We start from the raw sequence: 26,618 nt of genomic DNA, 5'->3' as shown, positions 1-26,618 counted from the left end.
TACTCTTCATTGAGGAGCTGCAACCGGGGCTGAGTTCCACCTACTCTTCAGCACGGTCAAAATGGCAGGGCTCGTCCGGGATTTGAACCCGGGACCTCCTGCACCCAAAGCAGGAATCATACCCCTAGACCAACGAGCCACCTGGCTGGAGCAGTCAAGTTAATCCCAAGTAGTGCGCCTCACAGGGAACACAAACTTTCACGTGAATTCGCAAGATAAACGCTTTCTGCAGGCAGCACTCACCACTGATGAGAAGAATATTAAAGGCAACGAATAAAAAGCGAAATAACTGCATCGAGCACTGCTTATGAACAGCCGGCAGTGCCTCAGTTTCGGTATGTGGTTTCTCAGGGTTAAGAGAAGGCGAATGCACTAAACAAAAGAACATCGGGAAACCAGGCACCAACTCGTAACGAAAAGATTGCACAATATACTGCAAGCAAAATTTCCAGAAGACGGATACTGAAGACGCCGCAGACAAAAGAATTATTCTATGCAGTAACGAATATCTAGGAAGCGTGAATTGCATGTGCTGCTCCACCACACAACTTCTTTTGATACTGTTTTACTTATTCTAAATTTTCATTACCTCATCGTCTATAGAATACTGTGCGGTTATCACCTGGTTTCCAACAGCGATAGTAGTAAGTAAATCGACTACAAAGTCTTTCAAAGTAGGTCAGACACAAAAAAAAAATCGGAGCTGCGTGTAGCTCATGTCATTCTGCTTTCAATCGTGAATCTCCGGCTGGGAGTAGTGGCGTACTTCTGTAATCCAAGCTTCTGGGAGGCCGTTGTGTGGGAGAGATCTGGAAACAACTACAGATTCGACCGTTCCACGAGCTCAGGAACGGCCGCGATGCCTTCATCGAGCTCTGCAGATCGACAGATGATAGTGTGGAAATTTCGGCAAGCGGTGGCTAAGGGTTAAGAGAAGCCAAACGCACTAAACACAAGAAAGTCGGGAAACCGAAGCACACAACTCATAACGAAAAGATTGCGGAATGCAGTGCGAAAGCAAAACTTCGAGAAGACCAACTCTGAAGCCATCGGCGAGCTAGGAATTATTCCGCACAAGAAGCGATCATGTAGGAAGAGCGAGCCGAAGCTGTCGCTCGACCACACAATAAATTTTTGCTTAATCCCAATTTGCAGTACCGGTTCGACACTAGAATACTGCGCCTTGGTTCTTCCAAAAGCGATAGTAATAAGCACGTCCACTGCAGTGTCATTTGGGGTAGTGAGTCAGACATGGGGAGGATATGAGGCGGGTGGAATATGCAACGACAGGGGCATTGCAGGGCGGCCGCCGACTCCTTGGGCTGTGGCGCACCGGTGCCGGCGGCGGCCTGGCTGGGCTGCTGGTGCCTCCATGTAGAGCTGCCGCCGAGCCCAGGCACCGTGCCGCTAACGAAGCGATTGCCTTTGGTGACATCTTTTGCAATAACGACTGCGCGAATCGACGGTATCTCGTAAGGAAGGAAAGAGCAGCAGCTGCCGCCGAGCCCAGGCGCCGTGCCTAACACGCAGAAGGTCCCCGGCTCGATTGCGGGCGGAAACCCGTTTTCGTCGCACTCAGCAAGACACTTGCTACGATCTCTACTGTGACCATTTAAATCAACTTCAAACGTTCCATCAGCAGGGTGCACATGGCTCAAATGAAACATGAAACGGTTTCAGAACTGGTTGTCGGATTTTAGCGCTGACTTGGAGGCCTGGAAATGCGCGAAACAGCCGCCGCCATGCGATTTGTTACCGCACCGTTGTACAAAACGCAAGGGCTCGTCCGGGATTTGAACCCGGGACCTCCTGCACCCGAAGCAGGAATCATACCCCTAGACCAACGAGCCTATTCGTTCCGAAAACGCACTGCATGTGAATGACGCCACCTTTGATGGTCTCACCATGTAGGGCTGCAGCTCAGCCAGCGTTCTCCCTGTCTGTCGCGGTTGGATTGTTTCCATCGACGTCTTTTACTACAGGAACTTCACGAATCGGAGGGAGCTCGTAGCCGATGCCCTTGCTAACACAGAAGACAAACTGTTGCTATTACGAGTCTGCGGGTGGTACATGAAAAGAACCGTCGTTTCCGTGGTGTAGCGGTTATCACGTCTGCTTTACACGCAGAAGGTCCCCGGTTCGATCCCGGGCGGGAACACAACAATTTTAATCTATATTTCGGATTTCATTTCCGAGATGACCTCACGTCCGCGTATGCAGAGACAAGCAATGTCGTATGCTAGACGGATAGGGCGTCATTTTACGGTCAAATACTGTTGCTCTCTTATTGCACCGGTATTTGGTAACTGAGAACGCCCCTAGCTCCATTATGGCTGGCAAAATTTATAATCCGGTTCTTCAGGGCTACTTCAAGTGCGCTTGCTACTGGCTTTCCTGAGCTCACCCTACTCGCCTTGTCACAGCTCTGTCAAAGTGTGATGCTAACTAATAATGAGAAACTCTTAGCCACGCTCAATCTTACATGCCACCCCTTGGTTGTTGCCGTCGCTAGTAAGATGAGGGTAGACTGTCGCACAATTAAGCTGAATCTCCACTCACGGTGCACATATCCCGCAAAGACAACCTTGTTTTCCGTTGCATGCAAAATTACCGTCTGCTTTTCTACCGAATTCCACCTACGTACTTTACTGGTGCCGCATTCTTGTTATATCCACGTGCTATAACAGGCGTCTACTCTTCATTGAGGAGCTGCAACCGGGGCTGAGTTCCACCTACTCTTCAGCACGGTCAAAATGGCAGGGCTCGTCCGGGATTTGAACCCGGGACCTCCTGCACCCAAAGCAGGAATCATACCCCTAGACCAACGAGCCACCTGGCTGGACCAGTCAAGTTAATCCCAAGTAGTGCGCCTCACAGGGAACACAAACTTTCACGTGAATTCGCAAGATAAACGCTTTCTGCAGGCAGCACTCACCACTGATGAGAAGAATATTAAAGGCAACGAATAAAAAGCGAAATAACTGCATCGAGCACTGCTTATGAACAGCCGGCAGTGCCTCAGTTTCGGTATGTGGTTTCTCAGGGTTAAGAGAAGGCGAATGCACTAAACAAAAGAACATCGGGAAACCAGGCACCAACTCGTAACGAAAAGATTGCACAATATACTGCAAGCAAAATTTCCAGAAGACGGATACTGAAGACGCCGCAGACAAAAGAATTATTCTATGCAGTAACGAATATCTAGGAAGCGTGAATTGCATGTGCTGCTCCACCACACAACTTCTTTTGATACTGTTTTACTTATTCTAAATTTTCATTACCTCATCGTCTATAGAATACTGTGCGGTTATCACCTGGTTTCCAACAGCGATAGTAGTAAGTAAATCGACTACAAAGTCTTTCAAAGTAGGTCAGACACAAAAAAAAAATCGGAGCTGCGTGTAGCTCATGTCATTCTGCTTTCAATCGTGAATCTCCGGCTGGGAGTAGTGGCGTACTTCTGTAATCCAAGCTTCTGGGAGGCCGTTGTGTGGGAGAGATCTGGAAACAACTACAGATTCGACCGTTCCACGAGCTCAGGAACGGCCGCGATGCCTACATCGAGCTCTGCAGATCGACAGATGATAGTGTGGAAATTTCGGCAAGCGGTGGCTAAGGGTTAAGAGAAGCCAAACGCACTAAACACAAGAAAGTCGGGAAACCGAAGCACACAACTCATAACGAAAAGATTGCGGAATGCAGTGCGAAAGCAAAACTTCGAGAAGACCAACTCTGAAGCCATCGGCGAGCTAGGAATTATTCCGCACAAGAAGCGATCATGTAGGAAGAGCGAGCCGAAGCTGTCGCTCGACCACACAATAAATTTTTGCTTAATCCCAATTTGCAGTACCGGTTCGACACTAGAATACTGCGCCTTGGTTCTTCCAAAAGCGATAGTAATAAGCACGTCCACTGCAGTGTCATTTGGGGTAGTGAGTCAGACATGGGGAGGATATGAGGCGGGTGGAATATGCAACGACAGGGGCATTGCAGGGCGGCCGCCGACTCCTTGGGCTGTGGCGCACCGGTGCCGGCGGCGGCCTGGCTGGGCTGCTGGTGCCTCCATGTAGAGCTGCCGCCGAGCCCAGGCACCGTGCCGCTAACGAAGCGATTGCCTTTGGTGACATCTTTTGCAATAACGACTGCGCGAATCGACGGTATCTCGTAAGGAAGGAAAGAGCAGCAGCTGCCGCCGAGCCCAGGCGCCGTGCCTAACACGCAGAAGGTCCCCGGCTCGATTGCGGGCGGAAACCCGTTTTCGTCGCACTCAGCAAGACACTTGCTACGATCTCTACTGTGACCATTTAAATCAACTTCAAACGTTCCATCAGCAGGGTGCACATGGCTCAAATGAAACATGAAACGGTTTCAGAACTGGTTGTCGGATTTTAGCGCTGACTTGGAGGCCTGGAAATGCGCGAAACAGCCGCCGCCATGCGATTTGTTACCGCACCGTTGTACAAAACGCAAGGGCTCGTCCGGGATTTGAACCCGGGACCTCCTGCACCCGAAGCAGGAATCATACCCCTAGACCAACGAGCCTATTCGTTCCGAAAACGCACTGCATGTGAATGACGCCACCTTTGATGGTCTCACCATGTAGGGCTGCAGCTCAGCCAGCGTTCTCCCTGTCTGTCGCGGTTGGATTGTTTCCATCGACGTCTTTTACTACAGGAACTTCACGAATCGGAGGGAGCTCGTAGCCGATGCCCTTGCTAACACAGAAGACAAACTGTTGCTATTACGAGTCTCCGGGTGGTACATGAAAAGAACCGTCGTTTCCGTGGTGTAGCGGTTATCACGTCTGCTTTACACGCAGAAGGTCCCCGGTTCGATCCCGGGCGGGAACACAACAATTTTAATCTATATTTCGGATTTCATTTCCGAGATGACCTCACGTCCGCGTATGCAGAGACAAGCAATGTCGTATGCTAGACGGATAGGGCGTCATTTTACGGTCAAATACTGTTGCTCTCTTATTGCACCGGTATTTGGTAACTGAGAACGCCCCTAGCTCCATTATGGCTGGCAAAATTTATAATCCGGTTCTTCAGGGCTACTTCAAGTGCGCTTGCTACTGGCTTTCCTGAGCTCACCCTACTCGCCTTGTCACAGCTCTGTCAAAGTGTGATGCTAACTAATAATGAGAAACTCTTAGCCACGCTCAATCTTACATGCCACCCCTTGGTTGTTGCCGTCGCTAGTAAGATGAGGGTAGACTGTCGCACAATTAAGCTGAATCTCCACTCACGGTGCACATATCCCGCAAAGACAACCTTGTTTTCCGTTGCATGCAAAATTACCGTCTGCTTTTCTACCGAATTCCACCTACGTACTTTACTGGTGCCGCATTCTTGTTATATCCACGTGCTATAACAGGCGTCTACTCTTCATTGAGGAGCTGCAACCGGGGCTGAGTTCCACCTACTCTTCAGCACGGTCAAAATGGCAGGGCTCGTCCGGGATTTGAACCCGGGACCTCCTGCACCCAAAGCAGGAATCATACCCCTAGACCAACGAGCCACCTGGCTGGAGCAGTCAAGTTAATCCCAAGTAGTGCGCCTCACAGGGAACACAAACTTTCACGTGAATTCGCAAGATAAACGCTTTCTGCAGGCAGCACTCACCACTGATGAGAAGAATATTAAAGGCAACGAATAAAAAGCGAAATAACTGCATCGAGCACTGCTTATGAACAGCCGGCAGTGCCTCAGTTTCGGTATGTGGTTTCTCAGGGTTAAGAGAAGGCGAATGCACTAAACAAAAGAACATCGGGAAACCAGGCACCAACTCGTAACGAAAAGATTGCACAATATACTGCAAGCAAAATTTCCAGAAGACGGATACTGAAGACGCCGCAGACAAAAGAATTATTCTATGCAGTAACGAATATCTAGGAAGCGTGAATTGCATGTGCTGCTCCACCACACAACTTCTTTTGATACTGTTTTACTTATTCTAAATTTTCATTACCTCATCGTCTATAGAATACTGTGCGGTTATCACCTGGTTTCCAACAGCGATAGTAGTAAGTAAATCGACTACAAAGTCTTTCAAAGTAGGTCAGACACAAAAAAAAAATCGGAGCTGCGTGTAGCTCATGTCATTCTGCTTTCAATCGTGAATCTCCGGCTGGGAGTAGTGGCGTACTTCTGTAATCCAAGCTTCTGGGAGGCCGTTGTGTGGGAGAGATCTGGAAACAACTACAGATTCGACCGTTCCACGAGCTCAGGAACGGCCGCGATGCCTTCATCGAGCTCTGCAGATCGACAGATGATAGTGTGGAAATTTCGGCAAGCGGTGGCTAAGGGTTAAGAGAAGCCAAACGCACTAAACACAAGAAAGTCGGGAAACCGAAGCACACAACTCATAACGAAAAGATTGCGGAATGCAGTGCGAAAGCAAAACTTCGAGAAGACCAACTCTGAAGCCATCGGCGAGCTAGGAATTATTCCGCACAAGAAGCGATCATGTAGGAAGAGCGAGCCGAAGCTGTCGCTCGACCACACAATAAATTTTTGCTTAATCCCAATTTGCAGTACCGGTTCGACACTAGAATACTGCGCCTTGGTTCTTCCAAAAGCGATAGTAATAAGCACGTCCACTGCAGTGTCATTTGGGGTAGTGAGTCAGACATGGGGAGGATATGAGGCGGGTGGAATATGCAACGACAGGGGCATTGCAGGGCGGCCGCCGACTCCTTGGGCTGTGGCGCACCGGTGCCGGCGGCGGCCTGGCTGGGCTGCTGGTGCCTCCATGTAGAGCTGCCGCCGAGCCCAGGCACCGTGCCGCTAACGAAGCGATTGCCTTTGGTGACATCTTTTGCAATAACGACTGCGCGAATCGACGGTATCTCGTAAGGAAGGAAAGAGCAGCAGCTGCCGCCGAGCCCAGGCGCCGTGCCTAACACGCAGAAGGTCCCCGGCTCGATTGCGGGCGGAAACCCGTTTTCGTCGCACTCAGCAAGACACTTGCTACGATCTCTACTGTGACCATTTAAATCAACTTCAAACGTTCCATCAGCAGGGTGCACATGGCTCAAATGAAACATGAAACGGTTTCAGAACTGGTTGTCGGATTTTAGCGCTGACTTGGAGGCCTGGAAATGCGCGAAACAGCCGCCGCCATGCGATTTGTTACCGCACCGTTGTACAAAACGCAAGGGCTCGTCCGGGATTTGAACCCGGGACCTCCTGCACCCGAAGCAGGAATCATACCCCTAGACCAACGAGCCTATTCGTTCCGAAAACGCACTGCATGTGAATGACGCCACCTTTGATGGTCTCACCATGTAGGGCTGCAGCTCAGCCAGCGTTCTCCCTGTCTGTCGCGGTTGGATTGTTTCCATCGACGTCTTTTACTACAGGAACTTCACGAATCGGAGGGAGCTCGTAGCCGATGCCCTTGCTAACACAGAAGACAAACTGTTGCTATTACGAGTCTCCGGGTGGTACATGAAAAGAACCGTCGTTTCCGTGGTGTAGCGGTTATCACGTCTGCTTTACACGCAGAAGGTCCCCGGTTCGATCCCGGGCGGGAACACAACAATTTTAATCTATATTTCGGATTTCATTTCCGAGATGACCTCACGTCCGCGTATGCAGAGACAAGCAATGTCGTATGCTAGACGGATAGGGCGTCATTTTACGGTCAAATACTGTTGCTCTCTTATTGCACCGGTATTTGGTAACTGAGAACGCCCCTAGCTCCATTATGGCTGGCAAAATTTATAATCCGGTTCTTCAGGGCTACTTCAAGTGCGCTTGCTACTGGCTTTCCTGAGCTCACCCTACTCGCCTTGTCACAGCTCTGTCAAAGTGTGATGCTAACTAATAATGAGAAACTCTTAGCCACGCTCAATCTTACATGCCACCCCTTGGTTGTTGCCGTCGCTAGTAAGATGAGGGTAGACTGTCGCACAATTAAGCTGAATCTCCACTCACGGTGCACATATCCCGCAAAGACAACCTTGTTTTCCGTTGCATGCAAAATTACCGTCTGCTTTTCTACCGAATTCCACCTACGTACTTTACTGGTGCCGCATTCTTGTTATATCCACGTGCTATAACAGGCGTCTACTCTTCATTGAGGAGCTGCAACCGGGGCTGAGTTCCACCTACTCTTCAGCACGGTCAAAATGGCAGGGCTCGTCCGGGATTTGAACCCGGGACCTCCTGCACCCAAAGCAGGAATCATACCCCTAGACCAACGAGCCACCTGGCTGGAGCAGTCAAGTTAATCCCAAGTAGTGCGCCTCACAGGGAACACAAACTTTCACGTGAATTCGCAAGATAAACGCTTTCTGCAGGCAGCACTCACCACTGATGAGAAGAATATTAAAGGCAACGAATAAAAAGCGAAATAACTGCATCGAGCACTGCTTATGAACAGCCGGCAGTGCCTCAGTTTCGGTATGTGGTTTCTCAGGGTTAAGAGAAGGCGAATGCACTAAACAAAAGAACATCGGGAAACCAGGCACCAACTCGTAACGAAAAGATTGCACAATATACTGCAAGCAAAATTTCCAGAAGACGGATACTGAAGACGCCGCAGACAAAAGAATTATTCTATGCAGTAACGAATATCTAGGAAGCGTGAATTGCATGTGCTGCTCCACCACACAACTTCTTTTGATACTGTTTTACTTATTCTAAATTTTCATTACCTCATCGTCTATAGAATACTGTGCGGTTATCACCTGGTTTCCAACAGCGATAGTAGTAAGTAAATCGACTACAAAGTCTTTCAAAGTAGGTCAGACACAAAAAAAAAATCGGAGCTGCGTGTAGCTCATGTCATTCTGCTTTCAATCGTGAATCTCCGGCTGGGAGTAGTGGCGTACTTCTGTAATCCAAGCTTCTGGGAGGCCGTTGTGTGGGAGAGATCTGGAAACAACTACAGATTCGACCGTTCCACGAGCTCAGGAACGGCCGCGATGCCTTCATCGAGCTCTGCAGATCGACAGATGATAGTGTGGAAATTTCGGCAAGCGGTGGCTAAGGGTTAAGAGAAGCCAAACGCACTAAACACAAGAAAGTCGGGAAACCGAAGCACACAACTCATAACGAAAAGATTGCGGAATGCAGTGCGAAAGCAAAACTTCGAGAAGACCAACTCTGAAGCCATCGGCGAGCTAGGAATTATTCCGCACAAGAAGCGATCATGTAGGAAGAGCGAGCCGAAGCTGTCGCTCGACCACACAATAAATTTTTGCTTAATCCCAATTTGCAGTACCGGTTCGACACTAGAATACTGCGCCTTGGTTCTTCCAAAAGCGATAGTAATAAGCACGTCCACTGCAGTGTCATTTGGGGTAGTGAGTCAGACATGGGGAGGATATGAGGCGGGTGGAATATGCAACGACAGGGGCATTGCAGGGCGGCCGCCGACTCCTTGGGCTGTGGCGCACCGGTGCCGGCGGCGGCCTGGCTGGGCTGCTGGTGCCTCCATGTAGAGCTGCCGCCGAGCCCAGGCACCGTGCCGCTAACGAAGCGATTGCCTTTGGTGACATCTTTTGCAATAACGACTGCGCGAATCGACGGTATCTCGTAAGGAAGGAAAGAGCAGCAGCTGCCGCCGAGCCCAGGCGCCGTGCCTAACACGCAGAAGGTCCCCGGCTCGATTGCGGGCGGAAACCCGTTTTCGTCGCACTCAGCAAGACACTTGCTACGATCTCTACTGTGACCATTTAAATCAACTTCAAACGTTCCATCAGCAGGGTGCACATGGCTCAAATGAAACATGAAACGGTTTCATAACTGGTTGTCGGATTTTAGCGCTGACTTGGAGGCCTGGAAATGCGCGAAACAGCCGCCGCCATGCGATTTGTTACCGCACCGTTGTACAAAACGCAAGGGCTCGTCCGGGATTTGAACCCGGGACCTCCTGCACCCGAAGCAGGAATCATACCCCTTTTTTTTTTTTTTTTTTTATATCCACGTGCTATAACAGGCGTCTACTCTTCATTGAGGAGTTGCAACCGGGACTGAGTTCCACCTACTCTTCAGCACGGTCAAAATGGCAGGGCTCGTCCGGGATATGAACCCGGGACCTCCTGCACCCAAAGCAGGAATCATACACCTTTTTTTTTTTTTTTTTTTTTTTTTTCTTTTTTTTTCCCACTTCAAAAGAAGTACAGTACTGAAATTAAAATCCTAAAACATGACTATATAATGTAGACTGCTTACTGAAATAAAGGTTAAAACACGAAAACTTCAGTCCTGGTGTAGAGAAGAAACATACATAAAGGCGGCAAATTCAGAAACAGTATAAAAGAAAATGGCTCACACAGGTGACCTTAGCCAACACCCTCTCTTTCAAATGTCAGGCTAAGCATATTGGCAAAATCATCTCGGAGGCCTGGCAATCGCAAGCGCTGCCAGTAAGCAGTAAGCATGTACTGCCGAAACGCTAGGTGTCCATCCTCTTCATGACAACTGTTGACAAAATGTACGAAATGGCCAATCAACCACATGACGGTATGGAGCTTCGTCCGCGGAAAAAAGGAAGAATCGGGCCGGACGATGATGTCAATAGTGTAAGCGGCTTCAGCAGACCTAGTGACAAAAGCAAGTTGTTTCCTGAGCCAACGCCAATTAGCAAGGTGCCCACAGCAGGTGAATCGATGTTCAAGGGTATCCAGGAGACCACACCGAGTACAGGTGTCCGTGTCAGAAAGACCAATACGGTGCAGTCGTACATTGGTGGGAACCAAATTATTTATTACCCTATACCACGTGGACGCCACGGCCATAGAGTGGATCGGCAGACTAACGTTCTTCCAGACGTTCCTCCAGGACACGGATGGAGACGCCAGTTCTATTGGATTGGGACTGGCCAGCCCCTCCCAGCGGGCAGTCAAGCTCTTGGTCGTTGGCACCGGTCGCCGCAAGAAGACGTCACCGAGGTAACTCACCGCAATGTAAAATTCCCGAATGTGTTTCAACTTAAAATTTAGGCGTCCGACATCGACAGGTGGAGCAAGGCTCGCCGGACGCACAACAGTAAAAAGCCTGGATGTAATTGAAGTCACTTCTTGCGTAACAATTAGAGTCGTTCGGCGGACGTACAAAGCAGACGCCTTGCGAGTAATGTCAGAGAGGCCCAAGCCTCCGGAGAGACGCGGTTTCGTCATTACCTCGTAACGTAACTTGAATAGATGGCCCTTCCATATAAACCTGCTAGACAATTGGCGCAACCTTTTCGCCACCATCATGGGAAGTGGGAACAGCTGAGCAACATAATAAGCTTTACATAGGACGTAGGTGTCTAAAATTCTGACTTTTTGCAAAATGGTAGCAGAGCGCTGCTCATGGACCATCAGAGCCCCCTGTATCTTCTCGGTGACAGATTTCCAATTGAGAGCCGCCATTTTTAGAGGACACCGATCAATGATAATCCCCAAGGACGTATGGCGATCGACAAAAGTGGCCCAAGGGACGTCAGCATCGCGAAATCCTCGAATATCAAGGAACTTACATTTACCCTGATTGAGACGCGCTCCAGAGACACGACAGTATGCATCAACTGCCCCTTTCAACAACGGGATATCATCTCGTTGACGGAGGAGAACAACGACATCATCCGCATATGCCTTAACCGAGAGCTTCCCACCAGAGAGGGACATACCCTGAAGCTTGAGAGCAATAGTCCGAAGCAGCGGTTCCAGGGACAAAACGAATAAAGACATAGAGAGCGGACTACCCTGAGGCACTCCGCGGCGGATAGCAATGGGCGGCGTCAGCTGCCCATTGACTGACACCCGAGCTGTTATTCCCCTGTACAAAATGCCAAGAACACCACGTGATGAAGCGTTAAAACCTATTGTACCTAAAACACGATCTAAAAACACATGACTGACGTGATCAAAAGCCTTATAAAAATCAAGGAAGGCAAAGGCACAATGTACGTTTGTAACCGCCGCAACCGAGACAACATCCCGATATTCGGCTACTGGTGTCAGAATAGATCTATCATGAAAACAACATTGATGTGCACCAATCACACCCCGAAGCAGAGAAGACAGCCGGCTATTGAGCGCTCTAGCAGCTGTCTTATAGTCAAAATTCAGCAATGTGAGCGGACGAAGATTGGCAGCAGATAAACGACCAGAGGACTTCGGAATTAAAACAATTTTCCCTACTTTAAAATCGGCAGGCACATCCATCCCTCTGACAATCTCATTTAAAATCTGCGTAAAAATGCCACCCAAAAGAGGCCAAAAACGGAGATAAAATTCTTTAGGCAGGCCGTCTGGACCCGGCGATTTACTGGACGGAGAGCGAGCAATAAAATCGAAAACATCATCTACCTGGAACTCCCGGAGAAATTCGCCGTTCGCGTCAGGCGCGATCGTCGCAGTTAGATCCCCAAAGACATCATCCGAAAGAGACTCACCAGAATCATCGGCAGAATAGAGACTAGTGTAATACTGATGAAGAGCACGAACCATTTCCTCCTGTGCACTAAGCTGTCGCCCATCATCCACCGTAAGAGAAGAGATGAAGGAGCGACGACGACGAGTCTGATGCCGTAGCAGGTGGTACAAGGATGTCAGTTCACCTTCAACAAGAGAGTGAGGTTTCGACTTAACTCGCAGACCATCCATCTGTCGTCGTTTAAGGCTCAAGAGCTTGGCTTTAATACGACGAACATCATGGATCCGCAGTGGAGAGGTACCCGCCGCGTCATATAGTTCACGCAGGACAGAGTAGTAATATTCATACGTGTTCTTAAAATCACGCGTCCTAGCAGCACAGTAGAAAATCAAAGTCTGACGAATCTTGGGCTTGGCAAACGCAGTCCACCAAACCAGCAAGGAGGGGTATCGCGGGACAGAGCGAAGACATCGCTCCCACACGCCACTTATAACATCATCCATAGCACTGTCGGCAAGGTGGGAAACATTTAACATCCACTGGGAACGATAAAGTTTTGCAGGTTGGCGACTAAGATTTACAGTTGCAGTAAAAGCACAATGGTCAGAAAAACTAGTAGGAATAACATCGACAGAAAGAATTTTATCACATAAAAAATCAGATAAATAGAATCTGTCGAGTCTACTGCATGAGGACGCGGTAAAAAACGTATATTTCACCAGGGTTGGATATTTGTGTTCCCAAACATCACGCAGATGCATCGTACGAACTAAGTCATGTAAATCACGGCAATAATTAAAATTGGGGGCCTGGTCTGCAGGGCGTAAAACACAATTAAAATCGCCTCCGAGCAGGAGACTCCGAGGACTCTGGCGCAAAAGATAAATAAGCTCTTCTTTATAAAAGCGCGATCGAGCCACAGTGTGACCCGAACCAGAGGGGGCATACAAAACAACGAGGCGGAGATCAAAAAGACGACAACCAATCCCACGGCCAGAGTCAAGGAATTCAATGTCAGTAATAGGAATGCCCTCTCGAAAGAAAAGAGCAGTTCCTGTTGAATATTCCGGCGCGACATTAAAAACAGTTTGAAATCCAGGTAGAGAGAGATCAGAAAACAACACTTCCTGCAAAAACACTACGTCCGCACAGGCGTCGTAAATAAACTGCCGCAAAGAGGCAATGCGAACGTCGGACTCAATACGGTTAACATTTAAGGTAAGAAAGGTGTATGCTTGAACCATAGAGAGAAAAGCGAGAAAACAAATCATCTACACCGACGCACCAGCGTCACAGTCCATAGCAGGGGTGACGGAGGCATCCGAGGGAGGGGGACTGCTACCCCGTTCCGCGGATCCCTTACGTTTCGGTTTTTTACGAACAGCATTAACGTTCGGCTGAACGCGTAACTTGCGTCGGCTGACGGGCAAGGAAACTTCAGCCGCCGGTGACGTAGGAGGGTCAAGTTCTGTATCCGACACCACCCGCGCCGGTCCACATGCGGGATCCGGGGTCGCGGGGGAAACATCCGACAAAACGGAATGGTCAACACCTGCACTAGCTTCCGGCAAACATGGATTGCACGGAGGCGAAACGTGAGCAGGAAGGTCCGAGGCCGCAGAGTTGGAAGGAAGCGGAGCAGCTCCGCTGGCAGAGGTATGGGGCAGCGAAGCAGGAAGTTGTCGCGGCTCCACTTGTTGTGACATCGAAGTCGGTTCGGAAGACGGCGCCAACAGGCCCGACCGACGACCCGACTCGAGAGAAGCTGCGTCGGAGGCCGGAGGGGCGCCAGCAGCCGCCACCGGAACCGCTACCTCAGGAGGGCAGGGAGCAGCTACAGTACACAGTGGCTCGGAGGATGCCGGTCGCTCGGACTGGGGCATCTCAGGGAGATCCTCATCCGTACTATTTCCATCGTGTGGGCGACGCCTCTTATTATTCAAAAGTGGCACACCCACCTGAGGGACAGACGGAACAACATCAGATTTAGCACGCAAAGGAGGAAATTCTGTATCAGGGGTGCGCAAAACCTGTGGCGGGGCGCTACTACCACTGGACTGTGCTACACCAAGAGCAGAACCACCTGCAACGAGGTCAGCGACCGTTAACTTGCGACGCTGTTCGAGAGAATTTTTTAAAACAAAAACTCTCCGCGGACAGTCGGTACGCACGTGACCACTTTCATTGCACAAAAAACAGGTGCCAACCTGACCACTATATGTTACATGGACACGATATCCACCGATCTGCAGGTGAGATGGAATATTCTGCTTAACGTGCATTTCGACTGAACGAATACCACTGTAACATTGCAGGCGATGTTGGCTTGACCAGCGTTCAAGGCGAATGCTCTTTACATCACCATACTTCTGTAGACCCTCCTTAAGATAGACATTATCCACCTCCGGTGGAAGGTTGTAAACACGAACATTGGTATACGTGATGGAAGCATTGGAAAGCAGCACGGTACTTACAGAATCATCCCGATGCCGAAAGAGAACTTGATGACCATATTTAGAAAGAATTTTATCAACCTGAAGTGGGTCCATAAACTTAACAAAGAAAACATATAGTTCGGTATCAAAATAAGCAGTGTGCACCTGATCCGAATGAACACCAAAGGTATCTACCAACCAATCATGAATCTCAAGAGAACTAGGTTGCACATGGCGGGTTGACTTGTCAAAAGCAAAACTAACTGTAGCCTGACGAGGAATAACCTGGGACGACATTTTCAAAATATGCGGTCGAAACCGCTACACAAAAAACACTGAAATAAGGACAGAAAGTAACACAAGGTACGAAACAACGACGGAGAAATACTCTCAGAAGTTGCAACACAACACGTAACAAAAACGATAGTCCACTATACGTAACGCTACGGCGGAGCGGAAGACTAGGCACGTCCACACTGCACGGCGTCTAAAGCGGAACTGGCCCCTAGACCAACGAGCCTATTCGTTCCGAAAACGCACTGCATGTGAATGACGCCACCTTTGATGGTCTCACCATGTAGGGCTGCAGCTCAGCCAGCGTTCTCCCTGTCTGTCGCGGTTGGATTGTTTCCATCGACGTCTTTTACTACAGGAACTTCACGAATCGGAGGGAGCTCGTAGCCGATGCCCTTGCTAACACAGAAGACAAACTGTTGCTATTACGAGTCTCCGGGTGGTACATGAAAAAAACCGTCGTTTCCGTGGTGTAGCGGTTATCACGTCTGCTTTACACGCAGAAGGTCCCCGGTTCGATCCCGGGCGGGAACACAACAATTTTAATCTATATTTCGGATTTCATTTCCGAGATGACCTCACGTCCGCGTATGCAGAGACAAGCAATGTCGTATGCTAGACGGATAGGGCGTCATTTTACGGTCAAATACTGTTGCTCTCTTATTGCACCGGTATTTGGTAACTGAGAACGCCCCTAGCTCCATTATGGCTGGCAAAATTTATAATCCGGTTCTTCAGGGCTACTTCAAGTGCGCTTGCTACTGGCTTTCCTGAGCTCACCCTACTCGCCTTGTCACAGCTCTGTCAAAGTGTGATGCTAACTAATAATGAGAAACTCTTAGCCACGCTCAATCTTACATGCCACCCCTTGGTTGTTGCCGTCGCTAGTAAGATGAGGGTAGACTGTCGCACAATTAAGCTGAATCTCCACTCACGGTGCACATATCCCGCAAAGACAACCTTGTTTTCCGTTGCATGCAAAATTACCGTCTGCTTTTCTACCGAATTCCACCTACGTACTTTACTGGTGCCGCATTCTTGTTATATCCACGTGCTATAACAGGCGTCTACTCTTCATTGAGGAGCTGCAACCGGGGCTGAGTTCCACCTACTCTTCAGCACGGTCAAAATGGCAGGGCTCGTCCGGGATTTGAACCCGGGACCTCCTGCACCCAAAGCAGGAATCATACCCCTAGACCAACGAGCCACCTGGCTGGAGCAGTCAAGTTAATCCCAAGTAGTGCGCCTCACAGGGAACACAAACTTTCACGTGAATTCGCAAGATAAACGCTTTCTGCAGGCAGCACTCACCACTGATGAGAAGAATATTAAAGGCAACGAATAAAAAGCGAAATAACTGCATCGAGCACTGCTTATGAACAGCCGGCAGTGCCTCAGTTTCGGTATGTGGTTTCTCAGGGTTAAGAGAAGGCGAATGCACTAAACAAAAGAACATCGGGAAACCAGGCACCAACTCGTAACGAAAAGATTGCACAATATACTGCAAGCAAAATTTCCAGAAGACGGATACTGAAGACGCCGCAGACAAAAGAATTATTCTATGCAGTAACGAATATCTAGGAAGCGTGAATTGCATGTGCTGCTCCACCACACAACTTCTTTTGATACTGTTTTACTTATTCTAAATTTTCATTACCTCATCGTCTCTAGAATACTGTGCGGTTATCACCTGGTTTCCAACAGCGATAGTAGTAAGTAAATCGACTACAAAGTCTTTCAAAGTAGGTCAGACACAAAAAAAAAATCGGAGCTGCGTGTAGCTCATGTCATTCTGCTTTCAATCGTGAATCTCCGGCTGGGAGTAGTGGCGTACTTCTGTAATCCAAGCTTCTGGGAGGCCGTTGTGTGGGAGAGATCTGGAAACAACTACAGATTCGACCGTTCCACGAGCTCAGGAACGGCCGCGATGCCTTCATCGAGCTCTGCAGATCGACAGATGATAGTGTGGAAATTTCGGCAAGCGGTGGCTAAGGGTTAAGAGAAGCCAAACGCACTAAACACAAGAAAGTCGGGAAACCGAAGCACACAACTCATAACGAAAAGATTGCGGAATGCAGTGCGAAAGCAAAACTTCGAGAAGACCAACTCTGAAGCCATCGGCGAGCTAGGAATTATTCCGCACAAGAAGCGATCATGTAGGAAGAGCGAGCCGAAGCTGTCGCTCGACCACACAATAAATTTTTGCTTAATCCCAATTTGCAGTACCGGTTCGACACTAGAATACTGCGCCTTGGTTCTTCCAAAAGCGATAGTAATAAGCACGTCCACTGCAGTGTCATTTGGGGTAGTGAGTCAGACATGGGGAGGATATGAGGCGGGTGGAATATGCAACGACAGGGGCATTGCAGGGCGGCCGCCGACTCCTTGGGCTGTGGCGCACCGGTGCCGGCGGCGGCCTGGCTGGGCTGCTGGTGCCTCCATGTAGAGCTGCCGCCGAGCCCAGGCACCGTGCCGCTAACGAAGCGATTGCCTTTGGTGACATCTTTTGCAATAACGACTGCGCGAATCGACGGTATCTCGTAAGGAAGGAAAGAGCAGCAGCTGCCGCCGAGCCCAGGCGCCGTGCCTAACACGCAGAAGGTCCCCGGCTCGATTGCGGGCGGAAACCCGTTTTCGTCGCACTCAGCAAGACACTTGCTACGATCTCTACTGTGACCATTTAAATCAACTTCAAACGTTCCATCAGCAGGGTGCACATGGCTCAAATGAAACATGAAACGGTTTCAGAACTGGTTGTCGGATTTTAGCGCTGACTTGGAGGCCTGGAAATGCGCGAAACAGCCGCCGCCATGCGATTTGTTACCGCACCGTTGTACAAAACGCAAGTGCTCGTCCGGGATTTGAACCCGGGACCTCCTGCACCCGAAGCAGGAATCATACCCCTAGACCAACGAGCCTATTCGTTCCGAAAACGCACTGCATGTGAATGACGCCACCTTTGATGGTCTCACCATGTAGGGCTGCAGCTCAGCCAGCGTTCTCCCTGTCTGTCGCGGTTGGATTGTTTCCATCGACGTCTTTTACTACAGGAACTTCACGAATCGGAGGGAGCTCGTAGCCGATGCCCTTGCTAACACAGAAGACAAACTGTTGCTATTACGAGTCTCCGGGTGGTACATGAAAAGAACCGTCGTTTCCGTGGTGTAGCGGTTATTACGTCTGCTTTACACGCAGAAGGTCCCCGGTTCGATCCCGGGCGGGAATACAACAATTTTAATCTATATTTCGGATTTCATTTCCGAGATGACCTCACGTCCGCGTATGCAGAGACAAGCAATGTCGTATGCTAGACGGATAGGGCGTCATTTTACGGTCAAATACTGTTGCTCTCTTATTGCACCGGTATTTGGTAACTGAGAACGCCCCTAGCTCCATTATGGCTGGCAAAATTTATAATCCGGTTCTTCAGGGCTACTTCAAGTGCGCTTGCTACTGGCTTTCCTGAGCTCACCCTACTCGCCTTGTCACAGCTCTGTCAAAGTGTGATGCTAACTAATAATGAGAAACTCTTAGCCACGCTCAATCTTACATGCCACCCCTTGGTTGTTGCCGTCGCTAGTAAGATGAGGGTAGACTGTCGCACAATTAAGCTGAATCTCCACTCACGGTGCACATATCCCGCAAAGACAACCTTGTTTTCCGTTGCATGCAAAATTACCGTCTGCTTTTCTACCGAATTCCACCTACGTACTTTACTGGTGCCGCATTCTTGTTATATCCACGTGCTATAACAGGCGTCTACTCTTCATTGAGGAGCTGCAACCGGGGCTGAGTTCCACCTACTCTTCAGCACGGTCAAAATGGCAGGGCTCGTCCGGGATTTGAACCCGGGACCTCCTGCACCCAAAGCAGGAATCATACCCCTAGACCAACGAGCCACCTGGCTGGAGCAGTCAAGTTAATCCCAAGTAGTGCGCCTCACAGGGAACACAAACTTTCACGTGAATTCGCAAGATAAACGCTTTCTGCAGGCAGCACTCACCACTGATGAGAAGAATATTAAAGGCAACGAATAAAAAGCGAAATAACTGCATCGAGCACTGCTTATGAACAGCCGGCAGTGCCTCAGTTTCGGTATGTGGTTTCTCAGGGTTAAGAGAAGGCGAATGCACTAAACAAAAGAACATCGGGAAACCAGGCACCAACTCGTAACGAAAAGATTGCACAATATACTGCAAGCAAAATTTCCAGAAGACGGATACTGAAGACGCCGCAGACAAAAGAATTATTCTATGCAGTAACGAATATCTAGGAAGCGTGAATTGCATGTGCTGCTCCACCACACAACTTCTTTTGATACTGTTTTACTTATTCTAAATTTTCATTACCTCATCGTCTCTAGAATACTGTGCGGTTATCACCTGGTTTCCAACAGCGATAGTAGTAAGTAAATCGACTACAAAGTCTTTCAAAGTAGGTCAGACACAAAAAAAAAATCGGAGCTGCGTGTAGCTCATGTCATTCTGCTTTCAATCGTGAATCTCCGGCTGGGAGTAGTGGCGTACTTCTGTAATCCAAGCTTCTGGGAGGCCGTTGTGTGGGAGAGATCTGGAAACAACTACAGATTCGACCGTTCCACGAGCTCAGGAACGGCCGCGATGCCTTCATCGAGCTCTGCAGATCGACAGATGATAGTGTGGAAATTTCGGCAAGCGGTGGCTAAGGGTTAAGAGAAGCCAAACGCACTAAACACAAGAAAGTCGGGAAACCGAAGCACACAACTCATAACGAAAAGATTGCGGAATGCAGTGCGAAAGCAAAACTTCGAGAAGACCAACTCTGAAGCCATCGGCGAGCTAGGAATTATTCCGCACAAGAAGCGATCATGTAGGAAGAGCGAGCCGAAGCTGTCGCTCGACCACACAATAAATTTTTGCTTAATCCCAATTTGCAGTACCGGTTCGACACTAGAATACTGCGCCTTGGTTCTTCCAAAAGCGATAGTAATAAGCACGTCCACTGCAGTGTCATTTGGGGTAGTGAGTCAGACATGGGGAGGATATGAGGCGGGTGGAATATGCAACGACAGGGGCATTGCAGGGCGGCCGCCGACTCCTTGGGCTGTGGCGCACCGGTGCCGGCGGCGGCCTGGCTGGGCTGCTGGTGCCTCCATGTAGAGCTGCCGCCGAGCCCAGGCACCGTGCCGCTAACGAAGCGATTGCCTTTGGTGACATCTTTTGCAATAACGACTGCGCGAATCGACGGTATCTCGTAAGGAAGGAAAGAGCAGCAGCTGCCGCCGAGCCCAGGCGCCGTGCCTAACACGCAGAAGGTCCCCGGCTCGATTGCGGGCGGAAACCCGTTTTCGTCGCACTCAGCAAGACACTTGCTACGATCTCTACTGTGACCATTTAAATCAACTTCAAACGTTCCATCAGCAGGGTGCACATGGCTCAAATGAAACATGAAACGGTTTCAGAACTGGTTGTCGGATTTTAGCGCTGACTTGGAGGCCTGGAAATGCGCGAAACAGCCGCCGCCATGCGATTTGTTACCGCACCGTTGTACAAAACGCAAGTGCTCGTCCGGGATTTGAACCCGGGACCTCCTGCACCCGAAGCAGGAATCATACCCCTAGACCAACGAGCCTATTCGTTCCGAAAACGCACTGCATGTGAATGACGCCACCTTTGATGGTCTCACCATGTAGGGCTGCAGCTCAGCCAGCGTTCTCCCTGTCTGTCGCGGTTGGATTGTTTCCATCGACGTCTTTTACTACAGGAACTTCACGAATCGGAGGGAGCTCGTAGCCGATGCCCTTGCTAACACAGAAGACAAACTGTTGCTATTACGAGTCTCCGGGTGGTACATGAAAAGAACCGTCGTTTCCGTGGTGTAGCGGTTATTACGTCTGCTTTACACGCAGAAGGTCCCCGGTTCGATCCCGGGCGGGAATACAACAATTTTAATCTATATTTCGGATTTCATTTCCGAGATGACCTCACGTCCGCGTATGCAGAGACAAGCAATGTCGTATGCTAGACGGATAGGGCGTCATTTTACGGTCAAATACTGTTGCTCTCTTATTGCACCGGTATTTGGTAACTGAGAACGCCCCTAGCTCCATTATGGCTGGCAAAATTTATAATCCGGTTCTTCAGGGCTACTTCAAGTGCGCTTGCTACTGGCTTTCCTGAGCTCACCCTACTCGCCTTGTCACAGCTCTGTCAAAGTGTGATGCTAACTAATAATGAGAAACTCTTAGCCACGCTCAATCTTACATGCCACCCCTTGGTTGTTGCCGTCGCTAGTAAGATGAGGGTAGACTGTCGCACAATTAAGCTGAATCTCCACTCACGGTGCACATATCCCGCAAAGACAACCTTGTTTTCCGTTGCATGCAAAATTACCGTCTGCTTTTCTACCGAATTCCACCTACGTACTTTACTGGTGCCGCATTCTTGTTATATCCACGTGCTATAACAGGCGTCTACTCTTCATTGAGGAGCTGCAACCGGGGCTGAGTTCCACCTACTCTTCAGCACGGTCAAAATGGCAGGGCTCGTCCGGGATTTGAACCCGGGACCTCCTGCACCCAAAGCAGGAATCATACCCCTAGACCAACGAGCCACCTGGCTGGAGCAGTCAAGTTAATCCCAAGTAGTGCGCCTCACAGGGAACACAAACTTTCACGTGAATTCGCAAGATAAACGCTTTCTGCAGGCAGCACTCACCACTGATGAGAAGAATATTAAAGGCAACGAATAAAAAGCGAAATAACTGCATCGAGCACTGCTTATGAACAGCCGGCAGTGCCTCAGTTTCGGTATGTGGTTTCTCAGGGTTAAGAGAAGGCGAATGCACTAAACAAAAGAACATCGGGAAACCAGGCACCAACTCGTAACGAAAAGATTGCACAATATACTGCAAGCAAAATTTCCAGAAGACGGATACTGAAGACGCCGCAGACAAAAGAATTATTCTATGCAGTAACGAATATCTAGGAAGCGTGAATTGCATGTGCTGCTCCACCACACAACTTCTTTTGATACTGTTTTACTTATTCTAAATTTTCATTACCTCATCGTCTCTAGAATACTGTGCGGTTATCACCTGGTTTCCAACAGCGATAGTAGTAAGTAAATCGACTACAAAGTCTTTCAAAGTAGGTCAGACACAAAAAAAAAATCGGAGCTGCGTGTAGCTCATGTCATTCTGCTTTCAATCGTGAATCTCCGGCTGGGAGTAGTGGCGTACTTCTGTAATCCAAGCTTCTGGGAGGCCGTTGTGTGGGAGAGATCTGGAAACAACTACAGATTCGACCGTTCCACGAGCTCAGGAACGGCCGCGATGCCTTCATCGAGCTCTGCAGATCGACAGATGATAGTGTGGAAATTTCGGCAAGCGGTGGCTAAGGGTTAAGAGAAGCCAAACGCACTAAACACAAGAAAGTCGGGAAACCGAAGCACACAACTCATAACGAAAAGATTGCGGAATGCAGTGCGAAAGCAAAACTTCGAGAAGACCAACTCTGAAGCCATCGGCGAGCTAGGAATTATTCCGCACAAGAAGCGATCATGTAGGAAGAGCGAGCCGAAGCTGTCGCTCGACCACACAATAAATTTTTGCTTAATCCCAATTTGCAGTACCGGTTCGACACTAGAATACTGCGTCTTGGTTCTTCCAAAAGCGATAGTAATAAGCACGTCCACTGCAGTGTCATTTGGGGTAGTGAGTCAGACATGGGGAGGATATGAGGCGGGTGGAATATGCAACGACAGGGGCATTGCAGGGCGGCCGCCGACTCCTTGGGCTGTGGCGCACCGGTGCCGGCGGCGGCCTGGCTGGGCTGCTGGTGCCTCCATGTAGAGCTGCCGCCGAGCCCAGGCACCGTGCCGCTAACGAAGCGATTGCCTTTGGTGACATCTTTTGCAATAACGACTGCGCGAATCGACGGTATCTCGTAAGGAAGGAAAGAGCAGCAGCTGCCGCCGAGCCCAGGCGCCGTGCCTAACACGCAGAAGGTCCCCGGCTCGATTGCGGGCGGAAACCCGTTTTCGTCGCACTCAGCAAGACACTTGCTACGATCTCTACTGTGACCATTTAAATCAACTTCAAACGTTCCATCAGCAGGGTGCACATGGCTCAAATGAAACATGAAACGGTTTCAGAACTGGTTGTCGGATTTTAGCGCTGACTTGGAGGCCTGGAAATGCGCGAAACAGCCGCCGCCATGCGATTTGTTACCGCACCGTTGTACAAAACGCAAGGGCTCGTCCGGGATTTGAACCCGGGACCTCCTGCACCCGAAGCAGGAATCATACCCCTAGACCAACGAGCCTATTCGTTCCGAAAACGCACTGCATGTGAATGACGCCACCTTTGATGGTCTCACCATGTAGGGCTGCAGCTCAGCCAGCGTTCTCCCTGTCTGTCGCGGTTGGATTGTTTCCATCGACGTCTTTTACTACAGGAACTTCACGAATCGGAGGGAGCTCGTAGCCGATGCCCTTGCTAACACAGAAGACAAACTGTTGCTATTACGAGTCTGCGGGTGGTACATGAAAAGAACCGTCGTTTCCGTGGTGTAGCGGTTATCACGTCTGCTTTACACGCAGAAGGTCCCCGGTTCGATCCCGGGCGGGAACACAACAATTTTAATCTATATTTCGGATTTCATTTCCGAGATGACCTCACGTCCGCGTATGCAGAGACAAGCAATGTCGTATGCTAGACGGATAGGGCGTCATTTTACGGTCAAATACTGTTGCTCTCTTATTGCACCGGTATTTGGTAACTGAGAACGCCCCTAGCTCCATTATGGCTGGCAAAATTTATAATCCGGTTCTTCAGGGCTACTTCAAGTGCGCTTGCTACTGGCTTTCCTGAGCTCACCCTACTCGCCTTGTCACAGCTCTGTCAAAGTGTGATGCTAACTAATAATGAGAAACTCTTAGCCACGCTCAATCTTACATGCCACCCCTTGGTTGTTGCCGTCGCTAGTAAGATGAGGGTAGACTGTCGCACAATTAAGCTGAATCTCCACTCACGGTGCACATATCCCGCAAAGACAACCTTGTTTTCCGTTGCATGCAAAATTACCGTCTGCTTTTCTACCGAATTCCACCTACGTACTTTACTGGTGCCGCATTCTTGTTATATCCACGTGCTATAACAGGCGTCTACTCTTCATTGAGGAGCTGCAACCGGGGCTGAGTTCCACCTACTCTTCAGCACGGTCAAAATGGCAGGGCTCGTCCGGGATTTGAACCCGGGACCTCCTGCACCCAAAGCAGGAATCATACCCCTAGACCAACGAGCCACCTGGCTGGAGCAGTCAAGTTAATCCCAAGTAGTGCGCCTCACAGGGAACACAAACTTTCACGTGAATTCGCAAGATAAACGCTTTCTGCAGGCAGCACTCACCACTGATGAGAAGAATATTAAAGGCAACGAATAAAAAGCGAAATAACTGCATCGAGCACTGCTTATGAACAGCCGGCAGTGCCTCAGTTTCGGTATGTGGTTTCTCAGGGTTAAGAGAAGGCGAATGCACTAAACAAAAGAACATCGGGAAACCAGGCACCAACTCGTAACGAAAAGATTGCACAATATACTGCAAGCAAAATTTCCAGAAGACGGATACTGAAGACGCCGCAGACAAAAGAATTATTCTATGCAGTAACGAATATCTAGGAAGCGTGAATTGCATGTGCTGCTCCACCACACAACTTCTTTTGATACTGTTTTACTTATTCTAAATTTTCATTACCTCATCGTCTCTAGAATACTGTGCGGTTATCACCTGGTTTCCAACAGCGATAGTAGTAAGTAAATCGACTACAAAGTCTTTCAAAGTAGGTCAGACACAAAAAAAAAATCGGAGCTGCGTGTAGCTCATGTCATTCTGCTTTCAATCGTGAATCTCCGGCTGGGAGTAGTGGCGTACTTCTGTAATCCAAGCTTCTGGGAGGCCGTTGTGTGGGAGAGATCTGGAAACAACTACAGATTCGACCGTTCCACGAGCTCAGGAACGGCCGCGATGCCTTCATCGAGCTCTGCAGATCGACAGATGATAGTGTGGAAATTTCGGCAAGCGGTGGCTAAGGGTTAAGAGAAGCCAAACGCACTAAACACAAGAAAGTCGGGAAACCGAAGCACACAACTCATAACGAAAAGATTGCGGAATGCAGTGCGAAAGCAAAACTTCGAGAAGACCAACTCTGAAGCCATCGGCGAGCTAGGAATTATTCCGCACAAGAAGCGATCATGTAGGAAGAGCGAGCCGAAGCTGTCGCTCGACCACACAATAAATTTTTGCTTAATCCCAATTTGCAGTACCGGTTCGACACTAGAATACTGCGCCTTGGTTCTTCCAAAAGCGATAGTAATAAGCACGTCCACTGCAGTGTCATTTGGGGTAGTGAGTCAGACATGGGGAGGATATGAGGCGGGTGGAATATGCAACGACAGGGGCATTGCAGGGCGGCCGCCGACTCCTTGGGCTGTGGCGCACCGGTGCCGGCGGCGGCCTGGCTGGGCTGCTGGTGCCTCCATGTAGAGCTGCCGCCGAGCCCAGGCACCGTGCCGCTAACGAAGCGATTGCCTTTGGTGACATCTTTTGCAATAACGACTGCGCGAATCGACGGTATCTCGTAAGGAAGGAAAGAGCAGCAGCTGCCGCCGAGCCCAGGCGCCGTGCCTAACACGCAGAAGGTCCCCGGCTCGATTGCGGGCGGAAACCCGTTTTCGTCGCACTCAGCAAGACACTTGCTACGATCTCTACTGTGACCATTTAAATCAACTTCAAACGTTCCATCAGCAGGGTGCACATGGCTCAAATGAAACATGAAACGGTTTCAGAACTGGTTGTCGGATTTTAGCGCTGACTTGGAGGCCTGGAAATGCGCGAAACAGCCGCCGCCATGCGATTTGTTACCGCACCGTTGTACAAAACGCAAGGGCTCGTCCGGGATTTGAACCCGGGACCTCCTGCACCCGAAGCAGGAATCATACCCCTAGACCAACGAGCCTATTCGTTCCGAAAACGCACTGCATGTGAATGACGCCACCTTTGATGGTCTCACCATGTAGGGCTGCAGCTCAGCCAGCGTTCTCCCTGTCTGTCGCGGTTGGATTGTTTCCATCGACGTCTTTTACTACAGGAACTTCACGAATCGGAGGGAGCTCGTAGCCGATGCCCTTGCTAACACAGAAGACAAACTGTTGCTATTACGAGTCTCCGGGTGGTACATGAAAAAAACCGTCGTTTCCGTGGTGTAGCGGTTATCACGTCTGCTTTACACGCAGAAGGTCCCCGGTTCGATCCCGGGCGGGAACACAACAATTTTAATCTATATTTCGGATTTCATTTCCGAGATGACCTCACGTCCGCGTATGCAGAGACAAGCAATGTCGTATGCTAGACGGATAGGGCGTCATTTTACGGTCAAATACTGTTGCTCTCTTATTGCACCGGTATTTGGTAACTGAGAACGCCCCTAGCTCCATTATGGCTGGCAAAATTTATAATCCGGTTCTTCAGGGCTAC

The 26,618-nt window shown here is 49.6% G+C and overlaps 23 non-coding genes across 23 annotated transcripts; 8 read left to right on the top strand and 15 right to left on the bottom strand.

The window, feature by feature from the left end:
- Window positions 1-67: 67 nt before the first annotated feature.
- Trnap-ugg lies at window positions 68-139 on the bottom strand. The gene has a single exon. It is a non-coding gene; the product is annotated as a tRNA-Pro (tRNA).
- Window positions 140-1,778: 1,639 nt separating this feature from the next.
- On the bottom strand, window positions 1,779-1,850 carry Trnap-cgg. Its single transcript has one exon. It is a non-coding gene; the product is annotated as a tRNA-Pro (tRNA).
- A 235-nt stretch (window positions 1,851-2,085) lies between these two features.
- On the top strand, window positions 2,086-2,158 carry Trnav-uac. Its single transcript has one exon. It is a non-coding gene; the product is annotated as a tRNA-Val (tRNA).
- A 601-nt stretch (window positions 2,159-2,759) lies between these two features.
- On the bottom strand, window positions 2,760-2,831 carry Trnap-ugg. Its single transcript has one exon. It is a non-coding gene; the product is annotated as a tRNA-Pro (tRNA).
- Window positions 2,832-4,470: 1,639 nt separating this feature from the next.
- On the bottom strand, window positions 4,471-4,542 carry Trnap-cgg. Its single transcript has one exon. It is a non-coding gene; the product is annotated as a tRNA-Pro (tRNA).
- Window positions 4,543-4,777: 235 nt separating this feature from the next.
- Window positions 4,778-4,850, top strand: Trnav-uac. The gene has a single exon. It is a non-coding gene; the product is annotated as a tRNA-Val (tRNA).
- Window positions 4,851-5,451: 601 nt separating this feature from the next.
- On the bottom strand, window positions 5,452-5,523 carry Trnap-ugg. The gene has a single exon. It is a non-coding gene; the product is annotated as a tRNA-Pro (tRNA).
- A 1,639-nt stretch (window positions 5,524-7,162) lies between these two features.
- On the bottom strand, window positions 7,163-7,234 carry Trnap-cgg. Its single transcript has one exon. It is a non-coding gene; the product is annotated as a tRNA-Pro (tRNA).
- Window positions 7,235-7,469: 235 nt separating this feature from the next.
- On the top strand, window positions 7,470-7,542 carry Trnav-uac. Its single transcript has one exon. It is a non-coding gene; the product is annotated as a tRNA-Val (tRNA).
- A 601-nt stretch (window positions 7,543-8,143) lies between these two features.
- Window positions 8,144-8,215, bottom strand: Trnap-ugg. The gene has a single exon. It is a non-coding gene; the product is annotated as a tRNA-Pro (tRNA).
- Window positions 8,216-15,567: 7,352 nt separating this feature from the next.
- Trnav-uac lies at window positions 15,568-15,640 on the top strand. The gene has a single exon. It is a non-coding gene; the product is annotated as a tRNA-Val (tRNA).
- Window positions 15,641-16,241: 601 nt separating this feature from the next.
- On the bottom strand, window positions 16,242-16,313 carry Trnap-ugg. Its single transcript has one exon. It is a non-coding gene; the product is annotated as a tRNA-Pro (tRNA).
- A 1,638-nt stretch (window positions 16,314-17,951) lies between these two features.
- On the bottom strand, window positions 17,952-18,024 carry Trnap-cgg. Its single transcript has one exon. It is a non-coding gene; the product is annotated as a tRNA-Pro (tRNA).
- Window positions 18,025-18,259: 235 nt separating this feature from the next.
- Window positions 18,260-18,332, top strand: Trnav-uac. The gene has a single exon. It is a non-coding gene; the product is annotated as a tRNA-Val (tRNA).
- A 601-nt stretch (window positions 18,333-18,933) lies between these two features.
- Window positions 18,934-19,005, bottom strand: Trnap-ugg. The gene has a single exon. It is a non-coding gene; the product is annotated as a tRNA-Pro (tRNA).
- A 1,638-nt stretch (window positions 19,006-20,643) lies between these two features.
- On the bottom strand, window positions 20,644-20,716 carry Trnap-cgg. Its single transcript has one exon. It is a non-coding gene; the product is annotated as a tRNA-Pro (tRNA).
- Window positions 20,717-20,951: 235 nt separating this feature from the next.
- Trnav-uac lies at window positions 20,952-21,024 on the top strand. Its single transcript has one exon. It is a non-coding gene; the product is annotated as a tRNA-Val (tRNA).
- A 601-nt stretch (window positions 21,025-21,625) lies between these two features.
- Window positions 21,626-21,697, bottom strand: Trnap-ugg. Its single transcript has one exon. It is a non-coding gene; the product is annotated as a tRNA-Pro (tRNA).
- Window positions 21,698-23,336: 1,639 nt separating this feature from the next.
- Trnap-cgg lies at window positions 23,337-23,408 on the bottom strand. Its single transcript has one exon. It is a non-coding gene; the product is annotated as a tRNA-Pro (tRNA).
- Window positions 23,409-23,643: 235 nt separating this feature from the next.
- Trnav-uac lies at window positions 23,644-23,716 on the top strand. The gene has a single exon. It is a non-coding gene; the product is annotated as a tRNA-Val (tRNA).
- A 601-nt stretch (window positions 23,717-24,317) lies between these two features.
- On the bottom strand, window positions 24,318-24,389 carry Trnap-ugg. Its single transcript has one exon. It is a non-coding gene; the product is annotated as a tRNA-Pro (tRNA).
- A 1,639-nt stretch (window positions 24,390-26,028) lies between these two features.
- Trnap-cgg lies at window positions 26,029-26,100 on the bottom strand. The gene has a single exon. It is a non-coding gene; the product is annotated as a tRNA-Pro (tRNA).
- A 235-nt stretch (window positions 26,101-26,335) lies between these two features.
- Window positions 26,336-26,408, top strand: Trnav-uac. The gene has a single exon. It is a non-coding gene; the product is annotated as a tRNA-Val (tRNA).
- The last annotated feature ends 210 nt before the right edge of the window (window positions 26,409-26,618 follow it).

The sequence above is a fragment of the Schistocerca piceifrons genome, unplaced genomic scaffold (assembly GCF_021461385.2).
Source record: "Schistocerca piceifrons isolate TAMUIC-IGC-003096 unplaced genomic scaffold, iqSchPice1.1 HiC_scaffold_527, whole genome shotgun sequence".
In the NCBI taxonomy this organism is placed as follows: Eukaryota; Metazoa; Arthropoda; class Insecta; order Orthoptera; family Acrididae; genus Schistocerca; species Schistocerca piceifrons.
Note: the sequence above shows the minus strand (reverse complement) of the source record. Positions and strands in the feature narration are given on the sequence as shown.